Raw genomic sequence first — 19,848 nt, forward strand, 5'->3', positions numbered from 1 at the left:
GAAAAATAGGTACCTGCTTTCTGACTATATTACAAGGAAGTTATCAACATAAAAGAAAAGAAAAGAAAATCTACAATTAACCTTGTGTTATGGCATTGGGATTGGAGGTATTCTATGAACTCAATTTGAGTAGATAAAATTAGGCAAATACATACATCCTCTAGCTCTTTCCTTTGATGAGGCATGGGAACAGTGTCACTCTAGTGCCCATAACTGGTTTTTTTTTTAAACTGTTATCAACTGTGAGGGCTAAGAGCTTTTGGAGAAATAGCTGTTTCTAGGCTGAAGCAGCAAGAGAACAAGGTGAGCATTAGAACAGTTTGTGCCAGAAAACAGAGAGAATGATGAGGTCATGTCACGATGACACAGAATCTAGCTTGCAGAGGCTCTCTGAAAGGAGAAAAATCAGGGACAATGTGAACATCAAAATAAATGATAGCAATGGATTGTGACTCGTTATAATTGGAATCAAGTAGGAAGCCAGGGGTCCATACTGATATAATAAGTGCATGCAAAAACTGACATTTTGATGAGGAAGAAAATTTCTCAAATTTCTCAGAGGTCAAAGTACCTCTGCTGCTGCAGCTGCTAAGACGCTTCAATTGTGTCTGACTCTGTGCAACCCCATAGACGGCAGCCCACCAGGCTCCTCAGTCCCTGGGATTCTCCAGGCAAGAACACTGGAGTGGGTTGCCATTTCCTTCTCCAATGCTGGAAAGTGAAAGTGAAAGTGAAGTCACTCAGTCGTGTCCGACTAGTAGCGACCCCATGGACTGCAGCCCACCAGGCTCCTGTGTCCATGGGATTTTCCAGTCCAGAGTGCTGGAGTGGGGTGCCATCGCCTTCTCCACAAAGTACCTCATCCTCTCCCAAGTACCTCACAGTGGAGGTGACTTACACATCACCTTAATCAAATGATCACTGTGAACATCATCTGTAACAGAACATTTCAAAACTGCATGTCACCTGAAAGGACACAATGAGAAGAGGACAATATCACGTCCGTGGCATCCCTGCCAGAGATGCATAACCTGATCTACTCCAGGGAACATCAGAAAAACCTTAAGCATTTTACACCATAGATGGTTGAGGTCGTCAAAAGGGTTAAAGTCATAAAAGTCATGGAAAAGATGAAGAAGGGATCTAGACTGAAGGAAACTGGAAAACATAACAACCACATATGACATGTGATTCTGAATTAGACCTTTTAATTAAGAGTTTATTGTACAATTGATGAAATTGCACAGATCTGATGACCAGGTGGTCCTAATTTTGTCCGTGTTCATCTCATGATTTGGATGATGTTTTGAGGTTCTGTAGAAGTTAAACACTGAAGGATTCGGAGCCATGGGCACCATGTTGGCAGTATATTCTCAAACTGTTCAGAAAACATAAAAGGTTGTACTGTATTTGCAAATTTGGGGAATGGTTGAGATTATTTCAGTCTCTTTAAAAAGTGGGAAAAACTATTCTTTTGAAAGTTATACTTCATCAAAAAGAATAAATAAAAGAATAAGTAAAACATGTATCAAATGGTTGCAGGTTGAGCCCTGGGACACTCCAACACTTAAAAATCAATCAGCAGAGATACAGCCAGCCTAGAAAGGCTGAGTAGGAACCTCTGTCAATGAGACAGAATATAAAGGAGGAGAGCTGAGAAAGAAAAACTTTTCAGAAATAGGAAGTGGTTCACTCTGTGCAATGCTACTGAGAGATCAGGTAGGATGAACAGAAAACAATTGATCTCTAGAACTGGCCCCAGTGCATCTTGGGAGGAGTCATGTTGGAGCTGTTTTCAGCTGAGTGAGGACAGAAGTCAGATTAAGAAGAGATGAAAAGACAAAGGGAGGTGAGAGCATGGACTGGGTGAATATAGATATCTCACCCCAGAAGTATGGAAAGGGAGCAGAGAATGATGTTGTAGCTGGAGGGTTCTGTAGAGCCCACAGAGAGTTCTGTGGAACAAGCCAGGTTACCAGGGCAGTATGGTGATGGACTGCATGTGGAGACACTGCCACTGGCTGGAGCAGAGGCCCTGCATCCTAGTAATAAAGGGGAAGGAAGGGAAGGTGGGCCCAGGGAAAGACGCAAACTCTATTACGGTGGCCAGGAGGGTAAAACCTTGTATGAGTTGCTTCTGTTCTGCAGTGTAAAATGAGGTTAGATCATCTAGTGAGTGCAGGTGCAGAAGGCCAGCGGTTGGGCATATGTGCTGGGACTTTGAAAAGAGAGAAGTAAATAGTTACAGTCAAAAAAAGAAAAAAAAATTAGTGACCGTCATTTTGGTGAGTGGGGACACCAACAAAGAAGGATTGCAGAGAAGTGACTAAGATGACGAGGCTGACTTGAGGGCCCATTTAAATTTATGTTTATGAATTTAAGATGAGGGGAATTCCTTGGTAATTCCATGGTTAGGCCTTAGAGAAGGAAATGGCAAGCCACTCCAGTATTCTTGCCTGGAGAATTCCATGGACATAGGAGTTGGGTGGGCTATAGTCCAGGGGGTTGCAAAGACTGGACGTGACTGAGCGACTAATACAAACACCCATGGTTAGGACTCCATGCTTTCACTGTTCTGCTCCTTTTGACTGAACAGATGAAGGTTCACATGGTACACAGGTGGGACTTTGCCTAAGATCAATTTGTTTAAAGATTCTCATTATATTTTTGTTGAATACTGGAGCATACTTGTATCATTCAAGATTAAGTCTGGGTTATTTCTTTGATTAAGAACTGAATGTACTAGATACATTTGATAATGAAGATTTTAGACAAATATTCACCAGCATTAGTTCTGTTAGCAAGCTGAAAAATGTTGTAGACCTAATATCAAACAATAAACATGTGAGGTAAACTTCAAGCCTCTTAGAAGAAAGACTGCATGCTCTTGCTTCTATAAAAACATAATTTGTTTGAAGAGTGGTAGGAGAAGGCAATGGCACCCCACTCCAGTACTCCTGCCTGGAAAATCCATGGATGGAGGAGCCTGGTAGGCTGCAGTCCATGGGGTCGCTAGGGATACGACTGATCGACTTCACTTTCACTTTTCTCTTTCATGTATTGGAGAAGGACATGGCAACCCACTCCAATATTCTTGCCTGGAGAATCCCAGGGACGGGGGAGCCTAGGGGGCTGCCGTCTATGGGGTCGCACAGAGTCGGACACGACTGAAGCGACTTAGCAGCAGCAGCAGCGGCAGCAGCAGTGTAACCTTTTACTCAACTATTACCTCCTTAATATCAAAAAGAGACAAAATGAGCTGATGTGAAAAATCCACTGTTACACTCCACAACCCTGAACATAACCCCTGAGATCTTGGTTTTGACACTTGTTTCTCCATTCCACCCTGTAGAAAAAGATGAAACATATGGTAAGAAGGTTGAAACGTATCTTCATTGTGTTATAGGTACTTCAAATCCTTTGAGAGAACAAAATAGTTTATCAATACAGGCTGCTGCCGCTGCTAAGTCGCTTCAGCCGTGTCCGACTCTGTGCTACCTCATAGACGGCAGCCCACCAGGCTCCCCAGTCCCTGGGATTCTCCAGGCAAGAACACTGGAGTGGGTTGCCATTTCCTTCTCCAATGCATGAAAGTGAAAAGTGAAAAGTGAAAGTGAAGTCAGCCAGTCCAGTCTGACTCTTAGCGACCCCATGGACTGCAGCCTACCAGGCTCTTCCATCCACGGAGTTTCCAGGCAAGAGTAAATACAAGTTATAGACAGTTGCAAGTATTGCTGTTTAACTGGAGATATGTATACCAAGGACTTCACATCTCCCCCAAGCCTTCACTAGGGCACAGAATGCTGAACACAAATGTTGAGTTTTGTGCAGTCCACAACAGCACTGCAAAGTGCAGTCCACATTTACTTAATTCCAAAACTAATTTCGAGATATGACAAGGTATTGGTAGTGTATGGAGAATCTTAAAGCCTCTAGAAATTCCCTAAAAAAACTGAGTAGTAAGAGTAAGATTCTGAATCTGGTAAAATCCTGTTTCTATGTAATACACTGTTTAGCATAAATCTAAAGCTGCATTCCCATGGTCTTTGGGAATATTCCCTCTCTTCTCTCATCACAGCAGGATGAATCAGCTCTCCTCTTTAGTGCCTAGCACATACTGTGGTCTATAACAGGAGCTAAAGACTAATAAGATTAGTCTTATTCTAAAGACTAATCTACACAGTGATGTAGGTCCATTATATTTCAAACACAAACATACAAAGAAATTCACAGAAGAGTGGTCAGATTTGTGGTGATCCAGAGTGGGGCTTGGGGGTGGGGTGAGGGCTGAGGAACTGGACAAAGGCAGTGGAAGGTACTACAGACGTCCAGTTATAAGACAATAGTAGGGATGTGATGTACAACAGACCTTCCCTGGTGGTTCAGTGGCAAAAGATTGCAGCTGCAGTGCAGGAGACCCAAGTTTGATCCCTGGGTCGGGAAGACCCGCTGGAGAAGTAAATGGCAACCTACTCCAGTATTCTTGCCTAGGAAATCCCATGGACAGAGGAGCCTGGCAGGCTACAGTGCATGGGGTCCTGAAAGAACTGGACACGACTTAGCAACTAAACAACAACAATACAATATACAACATGATAAATATAATTAACACTGCTATATGTTATATGTATATAAAGGATGCTGAGAGTAAATTTTAAGACTTTTCATCCCACACAGAATTTTTTTCTTCTATTCCTCTAATTTTGTATCCATATGAGATAATCTGTGCTTACTAAACTTATTGTGATAATCATTTCATGATGACTATAAATCAAATCACTATGCTGTACACCCTGAACTTTTATAGCGCTATATGTCAATTACATCTCAGTAAAACTGGAAGGGAAAAAAAACATACCATGCTCTAACACCTTGTGGATCACTGAAACCTTCTTTGCACTTGCTACAGCTTGAGTGATGTCATCTTTCAGCAAAGCTGGAAAAGAAGTGATGAGAAGTGAAAACAATATAGAAATTTCATTTTAAGTTTAGGTTAAGTCAGCTTTCTCTTAGGCTGAGGAAAGAACAACTAATACTATTTTTTAAGAGTCCGTGTATCTGTGTGAATGTTGGAGGGAAACTCTTTCTTCATTCCATCTCCTTTGGTATGAAATAAAGCATTCTGTTTCTCATTTACCAAAGTCAGTGGATGTTCAGGAACTATTAATTAATGTGATACAAGGGACTCTTTTTACTAGGCAGTGTAAAAACAAAACAAACAAGCAGAAACAGGTCTAGAGTTTTTTACTTAGCAATTCTAATGGAAATTTATCATAAAAAAATCATGGTATGTACCCAAAGATGTGTGTATAAGATGTTTCATAGCAGTTAATATAAAAGGAGAAAATGGAAGCAGCCTAAGTGCTTAACCCTGAGAGATAGACTGAGGGACTCCCTGGTGGCCCAGTGGTTAAGAGTGCACCTTCCAGTGCAGGGGATGCTGGTTCAATCCCTGGTGGGGGAAGGAAGATGTCAAATGCTGCAGGGCAGCTAAGCCTGCACATCCCAACTGGAGAGAAGCCTGCCTGGCACAATGAAGATCCTGCCTGTGGCAACTGAGACTTCACATGGCCAAAAATAAACAAACAGATGTCAAAAAAGGAGTGGATTGATAAATTACAGAATATCTACACAGTATAACTCTATTCATCTTAAAAAATAATAAAGATGGGTATTTGTTAACAAAAATAGTTTGTGAAATAAAGAGCAAACTGTAAAGCTGTAAATTTAGTACAATTTCTTTTATGTTGAAGCACATTGCTTGTGGATACAAATGTGCATAATATAGCTTTAATTCATTTACATGAGTGATGTAGATTCTGAAAGAAGATATGGATACCAAAAGTTACCAGTGTTCATGCATCTCTTGGTAGTAAGAATTTCTATTCAAAGATCACAGGTTATTCTATAATGTAAAATATTTGTATAAAATAAATTAACTGGATACAAAATAATATTCTAAAGGCTAATCTTTTTATTAGGACTTTGAATATTTAAAAATATAACTATCAGTTTTGCAATATTTCTTCAATAGTTTATGCAGTAAAGATTCATATGTTATCTCTACTTTAAAAGGAACTCAATAGAATATTTTTTCACCCCATTTACACAAATCTGTAAATTAGCCTGTTAGAATGATTATACTTATATAGGTACAGGAGTTTTTGAAGATGCAAACCAAAGAATTTAGAAATGAAATGTCATAATGTTTCTAAATCAGTTTAAAATCACTCAGCAAACAATCCCATATATATGATATACATAAAAGAAGTAAATATGACAAAATGTAAATAACTGTAAAAGTACACGATGAGCATATTGATGTTTATTATGCTAATGTTTCTAATTTTCCAAATATTTAAAACATTTCACAATAAAAAGTAAAAGTTATATTTTAAAAAGACCACACATATTCCTCTTTTTTGGTTAACCACTAATACTTTTGTTTTTTAATAAAGGAGGGTACATTGAAAAACAACAAACTCCCACACAACCAAATCATCCCTAAACCTCTACAAACAAGGAAAGTAGGAGGAATGACATTGTTCTTTACAAAGCACCAACATGTCCAGTTATGATGAAGTGATAGGTCACTCCAGAAACTCTTGTATGTTAGCAAACAGCAAAGTTTTATGATACCAGCTCTTTAATTTCTAACTTAAGGAATTATGAGGAGCAAAGTAAAGAGCTTCTAGAAATTAAGACGGAGTTTTTTTAGGTCCCTGATGAGCCCTTCAAGACCTTTTTATTTCTATTAAATCTTGACCTAAAGTATCGTTCCAGTTTTCCCATAAGATGTTTATGGAAAAGCTTGACTAACCCAACAGGTATAACCAGGTGAGTCCTGTGCCATCACTCCACATTATCCTGTCTTACCGCTGCAGTGTATATGACAGGCATTAACTGCTCTTGGGGTTTTGCCATCATTACACCATCTACGGCTATTGATTTGAAATATCCCATAATCACTGCTTTTGTCTCCACGATTGTAGTTTGTAGCACATGTGTTGTAATTTCTTTCCCAACTGGCCAAACACATCCCTGAAAAAAAAATTAGTAATAAACAGCAACATGACATAACTTATACTTCACAGCATAATTCGTTCTATTTAATTCTACTTTACTAACAACTTATTTTATAAGTATAAAGATGTGTTTTACTTGTAAAATATTTTAAAACTTTCGTGTTAAAGGGCCCTTAAGAGAATTCTTTTGTTAGCAAAACATTTGTTTATACCAATGAAACAAGTAACATATTTTAAAATATTAAAATAGATGTTTCCTCTATAGCTATTACCCTTCCCCTGCTCCCATCACTCATGTAAGAGTCAGCCTAGAATAGAAAAATCAACAGAGTTATTGAGTAGATTTTGTCATTAGCGGTATATGTGTGAGAGAAGATGCTTCAGTGGTGTCTGACTCTTTGCAACCCCATGGACTGTAGCCCGCCAGGCTCTTCTGTCCATGGGATTTTCCACACAAGAATACTGGAGTGGGTGGCCATGCCCTCCTCTCAACCCAGGTCTCGAATCCACGTCTCTTGCTTCTCTTGCATCAGCAGATGGTTTCTTTTTACTGAGCCATCTGGAAAGCCCTGTTAGTGGCATATGCATATGCTAATGGAAAAATACTTTTATTAGGAAAAAAAATTTTTAAGTATTTTTTTCTGGGAGAAAAAAAAATTTCTTATGATACCTAAAGTTGAATTTGGATATCAAATTAGAATCCTGAAAAGAGTCATAGAATAGGAAAGACTATGTCATCCATCCATCCTTCTAGCCAGTTACTCATTCATTTAAAAATAGTTATGGAGGAGAAATGTCTGAATTCACTCTGAAAAATACAGTGATGACTGACAAATATGGACCAAAATACACAGTCACTTTTCCTTAGGACACATCTTGAATTTTGTGGGAGAAAATGAAAAATAATTCATCAACTAGAGTCAGAATAATAAAATGTCATTTCATACTGCATTTCAGGGATCCTTATATAGATATTGAGTGAGGGGAAATAGGTTCCTTTTGTCCCTATTTTAAGAGTTCAATGAAATAAAAAAAAAACTTTGCCCAACATCATGGTAGGGGCATTAAAAATGTGAAAAACACTGCCTTACTCAGGCTTGCAGAACTCAAGTTCCAAACTGGAAATGGCTAAAGTCAAATACCAAGGGCTTGACAGGCATATCCCAGGTGCTAAAATATATCTTATAGTCAGCCTCCACATGCCAGCTGGCAAATTCAGTGGCTCTAGAGTATAGTGGTACCTGACATGCTTAGAATGGTATAGAATTTGACCCTCCCATGCCTCAGTCCTTCACCTGGTACATCTGATTCTAAAGGAACCATTGATGTTTTGACCACTGTGAATGTACAAAACCTCAAAGAAATAAGAAAAGTCCATTCACACAATATCCTTTATTATTCATCCACTATTAGTATCTGTTCTACACCTGGCTCACAATTTGAAAGGAGGAATAGTTAACTTACACTTTGCCAGGCTGACGCCCTTATAGCCATCTAATCCAAGTCTTTTCAGAGTTCTGGCAAGCTCACACTTCTGAAATTTCTTGCCCTGAACAGTGACAGAAAGGAGGAGAAGCCCCAGATTAAGGAGAGCCTGCATGTTGACGGACAAACCAGATATCCAGGCTGGACTTGGTATTTAAAATCTTTTCACTTCCCTCTTCTCTGATCAGTTTGGGGGCTCCACCCTTGGTGACATGTGGAAAGCAGGGCCTGTTTTTGGTCCACTGACCAAAGTTTTCTTCCTTATGTTTAAAGGAATATGCTGATATCCTAAGTATTAACTGGCAAGAAAATAATAAAATGAGATTGCTTAATGACCTTGTTCAGGAAGAACTGGAATTAGCACTATAGCCCAAAGAAGAACTTCCTCTTATTTTATTACAAATTTGAGTAACTATAAAAAAAAAGATTACTGAATGAATATTTTATCCAACTGAAAATGAACTCTAAAATGTCATTAAATTTCTTTATGTGCTTTCACTATGTTGTCTTTTCACGTAAAATTATTTATATATATATTTTCCACAGAACAACATGACATACTGCCTGGTGTTCTGATAAGTATGCAGCACCACACCATGTTGTTCAAGCAGACTGCTCATGTGAACAACATTCCTAACTCCTTTCTGACAATGCCTTACTTCACATTTCCATGTTAGAACATAAAGGATCATTGTAAAACAAAATAACTTAACAGTAAAACTTACAGAAGGATAACCATATATGCCACCCCAAAATCTTCCTCTTTGGCACAAGGATTATTTTGAGCTGAGGCAATTGAAAAGAAGCAAATCCAAGAAAAATTCTCTGCCCTCCCCCTAGTTTCCTGAAAGCAGAACATAAATTTGTGCAGATATTAGTCACCAACAACCCTTGACTCTTATCAGCCCCAAGACAGCACCAGAAGACTCAATAAAACAACCTTTACTGAGTATTAGTTTTTAATGTTTTTATTATCATCCCACAATCTGCCAGCCTTGAAGCCTAGTATTCTTTTCCTCTGTCTTGTTACTACTCTAAAAGTATCTTGTTCTTTGGTTAAGATAATCTGTAAGTCTAAGTTCTAGCCATGTTTTTGAGTTATGTCTACTAGCATTTCTCATAAGTATAAATGAGATGTACATGTTAATGGACTTGTTTACTTTTCTCTTGTTAATCTTTTGTTACAGAGACCCAAACAAAAACCTTAAAATAGCAAAAGGAAACACGTTTCTTCCTGTACAGTTTCTAGTGATGAGGATGGACAGGGAAAGGCTAGAACACTCCTCTTGCCTCAAACTGCAGTTGAGATATGGAATAATCGACAACAGACCAGCAGAAGCTAAGAATTCTTACCATGTCAGTCTCCCAGCTCTCTGTCTGTAGTGCATTCAAGAGAGGAGGATAAAAATTTCTACTTCTCTGTTCCTTTCCAAATTCACACTGGCAGGAGAAAAATATTTGTGAAAATAGATCTTGAATCATGCCTCTTGTGAATTTGGTTTTGGCCATCAACACCTATGGTTATTGATTCTTAGCCTCCCAGACAGAGTCACGCTTTCCTTTGTCTCTCTCATTTGTCATAGGAATGAAAAACGTTAAAACAAGAATCTCTATTTGTCTTGTTTTATGTACTGAGAACTTTTGTAACCAGTGAGAATATTCCCTCTCATTTTTGCCACTTGAGGGGTGCAGGTTGTCTGTCAGGCTTGCCTCAGTAACTAGTTAGGACCCTAAGACATGAAGTAACAGGCAACATTTTCTTCGTCTAACTAACCACACTGGGTCTCAGGAAAGTTTGTCTTTATAAAGACATTATAAGGGGCTTTTATTGTTTCTACAAGATTAAGAGGGGAAGATCAGAGAACAAATGTCAAGAACTACAGATGGCACACAGCAAGTATAAAACTTATGTAAATATTGATAGCCGGGAAACTGCTTTGACAGAGGTCCAGGAAATGTACAGAAAGGCCTGATTTATTGTCCCTTACTCTCTAAACAGACACCACCAGGCCCAGATCTTTGTGTATTTGGGGACGGCACTTCACACACACAAAATATTGAACTAATCTACAGACTATTAAAGAAAATAAAAAAGATTATAGTACTTATCCAGAAATCTGATAACAGGCAAATATGTTCCTGACTTCCTCCTTAGATAAAACTTATGATTCTTAGTCCCTTGGAAATACTGATCTTATCATATCTTTGAAATGGAGCATCCAAATGGTTGGCTAAAGCACCCTTGCTTGGGACTGGAAAAAAAAAAAAAGAGAGAGAGAGAGAGATTTTAAAAAGCAAACTGCTACTTGATATTTCTGTAACTTCCATAACTGCCACAAATTTTATCCACAGCCCCCATAAGGTCATCTATTAAAGGCAAGTAATATTCTGCTTCTCTTTCTATCATATAAATCTTTCACCTTTTACTAAAAATTTCTGTGGAGAAGAATAATTCTGAGTTCAAGAGGGAGATGATACATGTATAATTATGGTTGATTTGTTTTGTTATACATCAGAAACCAACACAACATTGTAAAGCAATTTTCCCCCATTTAAAAATAAAAGTTAAAAACAGGCAAGTAAAAACCTTAAAATGTCTTCCCACAAATATTGGTAAAAGGCTTCAGCCATCTGAGTGGGTAAACTTAACTTGTTCCATCTGCCAGAAACACCATTTATATCCAACTATTCTTGCTTGTTTGGCTCTAGGTGAGTGATCACACCATCATGATTATCTGGGTCATGAAGATATTTTTTGTTCAGTTCTTCTGTGTATTCTTACCACCTTTTCTTAATATCTTCTGCTTCTGTTTGGTCCATACCATTTCTGTCCTTTATCGAGCCCTTCTTTGCATGAAATGTTCCCTTGGTATCTCTAATTTTCTTGAAGAGATCTCTAGTCTTTCCCATTCTGTTGTTTTCCTCTATTTCTTTGCACTGACCACAGAGGAAGGCTTTCGTATCTCTCCTTGCTATTCTTTGGAACTCTGCATTCAAATTGGAGTATCTTTCCTTTTCTCCTTTGCTTTTCTCTTCCCTTCTTTAAACAGCTATTTGTAAGGCCTCATTACAAGAGGCTGTTTGCTATGACCAGTGCGTTCTCTTGGCAAAACTCTATTAGTCTTTGCCCTGCTTCATTCCATATTGCAAGGCCAAATTTGCCTGTTACCCCAGGTGTTTCTTGACTTCCTACTTTCGCATTCCAGTCCCCTAGAATGAAAAGGACATCTTTTTTGGGTGTTAGTTCTAAAAGGTCTTGTAGGTCTTCACAGAACCATTCAACTTCAGCTTCTTCAGCGTTACTGGTTGGGGCATAGGCTTGGATCACTGTGGTATTGAATGATTTGCCTTGGAAACAAACACAGATCATTCTGTCGTTTTTGAGATTGCATCCAAGTACTGCATTTTGGACTCTTTTGTCTTCACATTCCAAGTGAGATGGTAGGTGTTGAGAGAGGGCATCAGAGGGCAGACACACTGAAATCATAACCACAGAAAACTATCCAATCTGACCACATGGACCACAGTCTTGTCTAACTCAATGAAGCTAAGCCATGCCGTGTGGGGCCATGCAAGACGGGCGGGTCATGGTGGAGAGGTCTGACAGAATGTGGTCCACTGGAGAAGGGAATGGCAAACCACTTCAGTATTCTTGCCTTGAGAACCCCATGAACAGTATGAAGAGGCAAAATGATAGGATACTGAAAGAGGAACTCCCCAGGTCGGTAGGTACCCAATATGCTACAGGAGATCAGTGGAGAAATAACTCCAGGGAGAATGAAGGGATGGAGCCAAAGCAAAACAATACCCAGTTGTGGGTGTGACTGGTGATAGAAGCAAGGTCCAATGCTGTAGAGAGCAATATTGCAGATGAACCTGGAATGTCAGGTCCATGAATCAAGGCAAATTGGAAGTGGTCAAACAGGAGATGGCAAGAGTCAATGTTGACATTCTAGGAATCAGTGAACTAAAATGGACCGGAATGGGTGAATTTAATTCAGATGACCACTATATCTACTACTGTGGGCAGGAATCCCTTAAAAGAAGGACACTCTGTCTATCAGACCCAATCCCTTAAATCTACTTCTCACTTCCACTGTATAATCATAAGGGATTTGATTTAGGTCATACCTGAATGGGCTAGTGGTTTTTCCCTACTTTCTTAATTTAAGTCTGAATTTGGCAATAAGGAGTTCATGATCTGAGCCACAGTCTCATCCTGGAATGTGAAGTCAAGTGGGCCTTAGGAAGCATCACTATGAACAAACCTAGTGGAGGTGATGGAATTCCAGTGGAGCTATTTCAAATCCTGAAAGATGATGCTGTGAAAGTGCTGCACTCAATATGCCAGCAAATTTGGAAAACTCAGCAGAGGCCACAGGACTGGAAAAGGTCAGTTTTCATTCCAATCCCAAAGAAAGGCAATGCCAAAGAATGCTCAAACTACCACACAATTGCACTCATCTCACACGCTAGTAAAGTAATGCTCAAAATTCTCCAAGCCAGGCTTCAACAGGATGTGAACCGTGAACTTTCAGATGTTCAAGCTGGTTTTAGAAAAGGCAGAGGAACCAGAGATCAAATTGCCAACATCTTCTGGATCATTGAAAAAGCAAGAAAGTTCCAGAAAAGCATCTATTTCTGCTTTATTGACTATGCCAAAGCCTTTGACTATGTGGCTCACAATCAACTGTGGAAAATTCTGAAAGAGATAGGAATACCAGACCACCTGACCTGCCTCTTGAGAAACCTGTATGCAGGTCAGGAAGCAACAATTAGAACTGGACATGGAACAACAGATTGATTCCAAATAGGAAAAGGAGTACGTCAAGGCTGTATATTGTCACCCTGCTTATTTAACTTATATGCAGAGTACATCATGAGACACACTGGGCTGGAAGAAGACAAGCTGGAGTCAAGGTTGCCGGGAGAAATATCAATAACCTCAGATATGCAGATGATACCATCCTTATGGCAGAAAGTGAAGAGGAACTAAAAAGCCTCTTAATGAAAGTGAAAGAGGAGAGGGAAAAAGTTGGCTTAAGTCTCAACATTCAGAAAACTAAGATCATGGCATCCGGTCTCATCAGTTCATGGGAAATAGATGGGGAAACAGTGGAAACAGTGTCACACTTCATTTTGGGGGGCTCCAAAATCACTGCAGATGGTGATTGCAGGCATGAAATTAAAAGACACTCCTTGGAAGGAAAGTTATGACCAACCTAGATAGCATATTCAAAAGCAGAGATATTACTTTGCCAACAAAGGTCTGTCTAGTCAAGGCTATGGTTTTTCCAGTAGTCATGTATGGATGTGGGAGTTGGACTGTGAAGAAAGCTGAGTGCTGAAGAATTGATGCTTTGAACTGTGGTGTTGGAGAAGACTCTTTAGAGTCCCTTGGACTGCAAGGAGATCCACCCAGTCCATTCTAAAGGAGACCAGTCCTGGGTGTTCAATGGAAGGACTGATGCTGAAGTTGAAACTCCAGTACTTTGGCCACCTCATACAAAGAGTTGACTCATTGGAAAAGACTCTGATGCTGGGAGGGATTGGGGGCAGGAGGAGAAGGGGACGACAGAGGATGAGATGGCTGGATGGCATCACCAACTCGATGCACATGAGTTTGGGTGAACTCTGGAAGTTGGTGATAGACAGGGAGGCCTGGAGTGCTGCTATTCATGGGGTCGCAAAGAGTCGGAAACGACTGAGTGATTAAACTGAACTGAACTGATTCTTGCTTACCTAGAGAAGGAAATGGCAACTCACTCTATTATTCTTGCCAAAACTATATGGACAGAGGAGCTGGGCAGGTTACAGTCTTTGGGGTAGCAAACAGTTGGACACAAATTAGTGACTGAACAATAGCAACAAATTCTTGCTTAATAGTTATAAGAATGTAACTATTCCCTTATATTCTTTTATAAAACTATTCTTTTATAACTTCCAACCAAAGTGCAGGGGGAATGTTTTAGAATTTTTAATCATTTGAAGGGAGTTAGCTTCTTGCCCTAGGAATTTACTGTGCTGAGTTGCTCAGTCGTGTCTGACTTGCAACCCCATACACTAAGGCCTGCCGTGCTTCTCTGTCCAGGGGATTCTTCAGGCAAGAATACTGGAGTGGGTTGCCATGCCCTCCTGCAGGGGATCTTCCCAACCCAGGGATCGAACCCAGGTCTCCCACATTTCAGGTGGATTCTTTACCCTCTGAGCCACCCAGTGATGCTGTTGTTTAAATGAATATTCTTATGGTTCAATATTAGTTCTCATGAGTTTACACTGCTCTGGGCCTCTGCCAGGTGATTTTTATCAGGAGTTTTGTGTTTCTGAAAGAAGAGGGGAGTCTATATACAAATCTTCCTTGATTTACAGTTGGGTAACATTCTGATAAACCCATCATAAGTTAGATAATGTAAATAAAAAAATGCATTCCATACACCTAACCTACCAAATATCACAGTTCTGACTATCATAACTCAAACCTCCCTGGGACACATACATTAGCCTACGGTTGGGCAACAAAGCCTATTTTAGAATAAAGTGTTGAATATCTGATGTAATATATTGAATACGCTCCTGAAAGAGGAAGACAGAATGGTTGTCTGGGTACAGAATTGTTTTAAGTATATTGGTTGTTTACCTTTGTAAACAAAATATATACTAGCCCAGAACAAGATTACATTTCAAATTCCAAGTATATTTTCTACTGAATGCATACCACTTTTACACCATTGTAAAGCTGAAAAACCTTTAGCCATTGAAGTTGCGGACCTCCTGTACTGTAACAGCAAATACAGACACAGTGCCTGCCATGTTCCAGGCATTATTTGTATGTATTAAATCACTTAACTCCCCTTGAAAAGGTATTGTCAACATTGGCATTTTACAGATGAGGAAACAGAAATTCACAGAAGTCCAGCAGTTTGCCCACAGCCCCTCTGGGAGTGAGTAAAAGGCCTCCCTGCCTGTCCACCTGCTTTTCCTGTAAGCTCTACCCAACACTTCAGTAAAACTGCCTAATAAGGGCCCATCTGGACATGGAACAACAGACTGGTTCCAAATAGGAAAAGGAGTACATCAAGGCTGTACATTGTCACCCTGCTTATTTAACTTCTATGCAGAGTACATCATGAGAAACACTGGTCTGGAAGAAGCACAAACTGGAATCAAGATTGCCGGGAGAATTATCAATAACCTCAGATATGCAGATGACACCACCCTTATGGCAAAAAGTGAAGAGGAACTAAAAAGCTTCTTGATGAAAGTGAAAGAGGAGAAGGAAAAAGTTGGCTTAAAGCTCAACATCCAGAAAACGAAGATCATGGCATCTGGTCCCATCACTTCATGGGAAATAGATGGGGAAAGAGTGGAAACAGTGTCAGACTTTATTTTTTTGGGCTCCAAAATCACTGCAGATGGTGACTGCAGCCATGAAACTAAAAGACGCTTACTCCTTGGAAGGAAAGTTATGACTAAGCAGAGACATTACTTTGCCAACAAAGGTTCATCTAGTCAAGGCTATTGTTCTCCCAGTGGTCATGCATGGATGTGAGAGTTGGACTGTGAAGAAGGCTGAGCACCGAAGAATTGATGCTTTTGAACTGTGGTGATGGAGAAGACTCTTGGGAGTCCCTTGGACTAGAAGGAGATCCAACCAGGCCATTCTGAAGGAGATCAGCCCTCGGATTTCCTTGGAAGGAATGATGCTAAAGCTGAAACTCCAGTACTTTGGCCACCTCATGCAAAGAGTTGACTCATTGGAAAAGACTCTGATGCTGGGAGGGATTGGAGGCAGGAGGAGAAGGGGACAACAGAGGATGAGATGGCTGTATGGCATCACTGACTCAATGGACATGAGTCTGAGTGAACTCCGGGAGTTGGTGATGGACAGGGAGGCCTGGCGTGCTGCGATTCATGGGGTTGCAAAGAGTCGGACGTGACTGAGCGACTGAACTGACTGAACTGAAGGGCCCATCAGAATGCCTCTAATGGGCAGTTCATCAGAAAGCAGTTGGAATCTGTGGGAAATGGAAGTACAAGCTTGATGTCAGAGTGCTCTATCAGATCTCCTTTTACTGTTGCTGTTCACTTAGCATTCCATTCAAGTGATTATTCTAAGCTACACACAAGGAGAGGCCTACCTGTGTTTTTGTTTATTCCTTTTTTTTTTCATGCGAGAAACTGACAGGGCAGATAATCAAACCATGTGTTCATTGTGCTCATTGTTACTAAGGTAATTTCCTGGGTCCACCAGAAAAATAGCTTCAGGGAGAAGTCACAGTTCCCAGGAGCCACCAAATACTTGTGAAGGCTGGAGTTTTACTTCATCATCAAGAATGAGCCTCTCTAAAGAAACATGGGAAGCTAAGTATGCAAACTCTTGAAAGTATACACTGTCTGGAATGAATCACTACTAGCTGAGTTAAGAAAACAGCTTTGACTATGAATGGGGGGAGAAATGTGGCCAGAGGGTGGTGGTGGAGATGGTGCTGGAAAGGAGTGGAAAGGTTAAATAACTGTCAGGGGAAATGTATTGTCACAAGAGTGTATGCTCCTTGGTTCTTTGTCTCATCACAACAAAGATTTGGAGTGACGGACATTAAAGCCCCCTCGGCGTGTCACAGCTCTCAGGTCTTGGATAGACCGTGTTATAGCTCTCAGGTCTCGAAAGGACCATGTTATAGCTTTTAGACAAATCAGTGTTAAACAGCTTTATTTTATATAGAAGATAGCAGAAAAATCCATCTTTAAGGCGTGTGGGCACGTCGATCCAAAGACGAAAAAAGAAGAGCACCCCAGCGCGCAGAAGAGAGAGAGAGAGAGAGAGAGAGAGCTAGCTTTGGCTCCTCTTTTTATATGTTTGTGTCTCCCTGGGCCTGTCCTATGTAAACTGAGCCAGCCAGGAGTGTTGATTGTTTTACCTGAGGTCCTCACTCCGGTCCTTGGACCTTCTTTTGTTCTATTTTCACGGGCTTTTTCTTTCTTTGTCTTTTAGCCACCGCCATTTTGGACTCCTTTTCCTTATTCTACCTACCGAACAGTATTAATTCCATCTGCAGGGTTTTGTGGTTTTTAAATTTTTGTTGCTTTTTTGGTTTTGGTTTCATTTTGGCTTGTTTTTTTTTTTTTTGGCAGATCTTTCTTTTAATTCTACAAGATGAGAATGTCCAGGTAGAGGACAGACTTTCTGATCTTAGTTTCCAAAGTCACTTTTTACTCACTTGGTGCCTGTTGAACTCTGAAAGTTCCTCTTCCACTTTGTGAACCAACAGGAACTTCCTTGTTGTGGAGTGATTAACACTCCACAATCCCACTGCATGGAGCCCAGGTTTGAGCTTTGGTCAGAGAACTAGATCCCAAAGATGCAACTGAAGAAAAAAAATATCCCAAGTGTTGCAACTAAAGATCCCACATGCCCCAGTGAAGATCAAAGATCCCAAGGGCTACAACAAAGACCCAGCGTGGGATAAATAAACAAACAAAACAGCAACAACAGGAAAGAAAACCAAGCTCATAGATATGGAGAACAGATGGATGGTTGCCAGAAGTGGGGGAAGGCGGTGGGCAGTGGGAGAAAAGGTGAAGAAGGTCCAAAAGTACTAACTTCCAGTTACAAAACAAGTCATGGGAATATGAAGTACAGCACAGTGACTATAGTTACTCTATTGCACATTTAAATTTGTTTAAAGTACATGTTTAACATCATCACAGGAAAAAAAAAAAAAAAAGTTTGTAACTAACTTTGGCAATGTGTGACTAATATAATGACCAAACCTGGTTTACCAAGAGAAACTGGGACAAACCTTTTGCCCAAACCTATCCAATTGCAGGTACCTGGACAGGGCAAAGCTGCCCAGTGGTAGAGGCTAAATTTGTCTGCAGCCTCTCTGCCCCTGATACATGATTCATTGGTGCATTCAGTCCCCTGGTTTATGAGTACTCATCATAGACTAATGACAATTGCTTTGTTTATTTACTTTAAATTTTAAGAAACTCTAATTGATCAACAAACTTGTATCCCAGGTCTAACTAAAATCCAGTTAGCCATGGTGGGGGCACAGGGTAACATATATATAGAACTATCATCAAAAAGGCAAGAGAGTTCCAGAAAAACATCTATTTCTGCTTTATTGACTATGCCAAAGCCTTTGACTATGTGGATCACAATCAACTGTGGAAAATTCTGAAAGAGATGGGAATACAAGACCACCTGACCTGCCTTTTAAGAAATCTGTATGCAGGTCAGGAAGCAACAGTTAGAACTGGACATGGAACAACAGACTGGTTCCAAATAGGAAAAGGAGTATGTCAAGGCTGTATATTGTCACCCTGCTTATTTAACTTATATGCAGAGTACATCATGAGAAACGCTGGAATGAAGCACAAGCTGGAATCGAGATGGCTGGGAGAAATATCAATAACCTCAGATATGCAGATGACACCACCCTTCTGGCAGAAAGCATAGAACTAAAGAGCTTCTTGATGAAAGTGAAAGAGGAGAGTGAAACAGTTGGGTTAAAACTCAACATTCAGAAAACTAAGATTATGGCTTCTAGTCCCATCACTTCATGGCAAATTGATGGGGAAACAGTGGAAACAGTGTCAGACTTTATATTTTTGTGGCTCCAAAATCAGTGCAGATGGCGACTGAAGCCATGAAATTAAAAGACACTTGCTCTTTGGAAGAAAAGCTATGACTAACCTAGACAGCATATTAAGAAGCAGAGACATTACTTTGCCAACAAAGGTCCTCCAGTAATCATGTATGGATGTGAGAGTTAAAGAAAGCTGAGGGCCAAAGAATTGATGCTTTGAACTGTGGGGTTGGAGAAGATCCTTGAGAGTCCCTTGAACTGCAAGGAGATCCAACCAGTCCATCCTAAAGGAAATCATTCCCGAATATTCAATGGAAGGACTGATGCTGAAGCTGAAACTCCAATACTTTGGCCACCTGATTGGAAGAATGGACTCCTTTGTAAAGATCCTGATGTTGGGAAAGATTGAAGGCAGGGGGAGAAGGGGAGGACAGAAGACGAGATGGTTGGATGGCATCACTGACTCAGTGGACATGAATTTGAGTAGACTCCAGGACTTGGTGATGGACAGGGAGGCCTGGCGTGCTGCAGTCCATAGGTTCGCAAAGAGTCGGACACGACTGAGCGACTGAACTGAACTGAATCCTTTCCAGGGCTAAGTGAGGCAGGATAGGGAGTCTCTTTGCAGGCTGGCCATTACTCTCAGTGTGGAAGTAATTTTTTTAAAGAGAGAGAACGGTGCACATGGATATATCCCTTCAGTCTATGAAATACTCTGCAAAGCTCTAAGATTTACAGTTAATATT

General features: G+C 40.2%; 2 pseudogenes; one reads left to right on the forward strand and one right to left on the reverse strand.

Annotated features, from left to right (window-relative positions):
* Positions 1-3,121: 3,121 nt before the first annotated feature.
* Positions 3,122-8,625, reverse strand: LOC109559239 (lysozyme C, milk isozyme-like; annotated as a pseudogene).
* Positions 8,626-10,893: 2,268 nt separating this feature from the next.
* LOC139183381 (U5 spliceosomal RNA) lies at positions 10,894-10,998 on the forward strand (annotated as a pseudogene).
* Positions 10,999-19,848: the final 8,850 nt, after the last annotated feature.

The sequence above is a fragment of the Bos indicus genome, chromosome 5, assembly GCF_029378745.1.
Source record: "Bos indicus isolate NIAB-ARS_2022 breed Sahiwal x Tharparkar chromosome 5, NIAB-ARS_B.indTharparkar_mat_pri_1.0, whole genome shotgun sequence".
NCBI classification, from domain to species: domain Eukaryota; kingdom Metazoa; phylum Chordata; class Mammalia; order Artiodactyla; family Bovidae; genus Bos; species Bos indicus.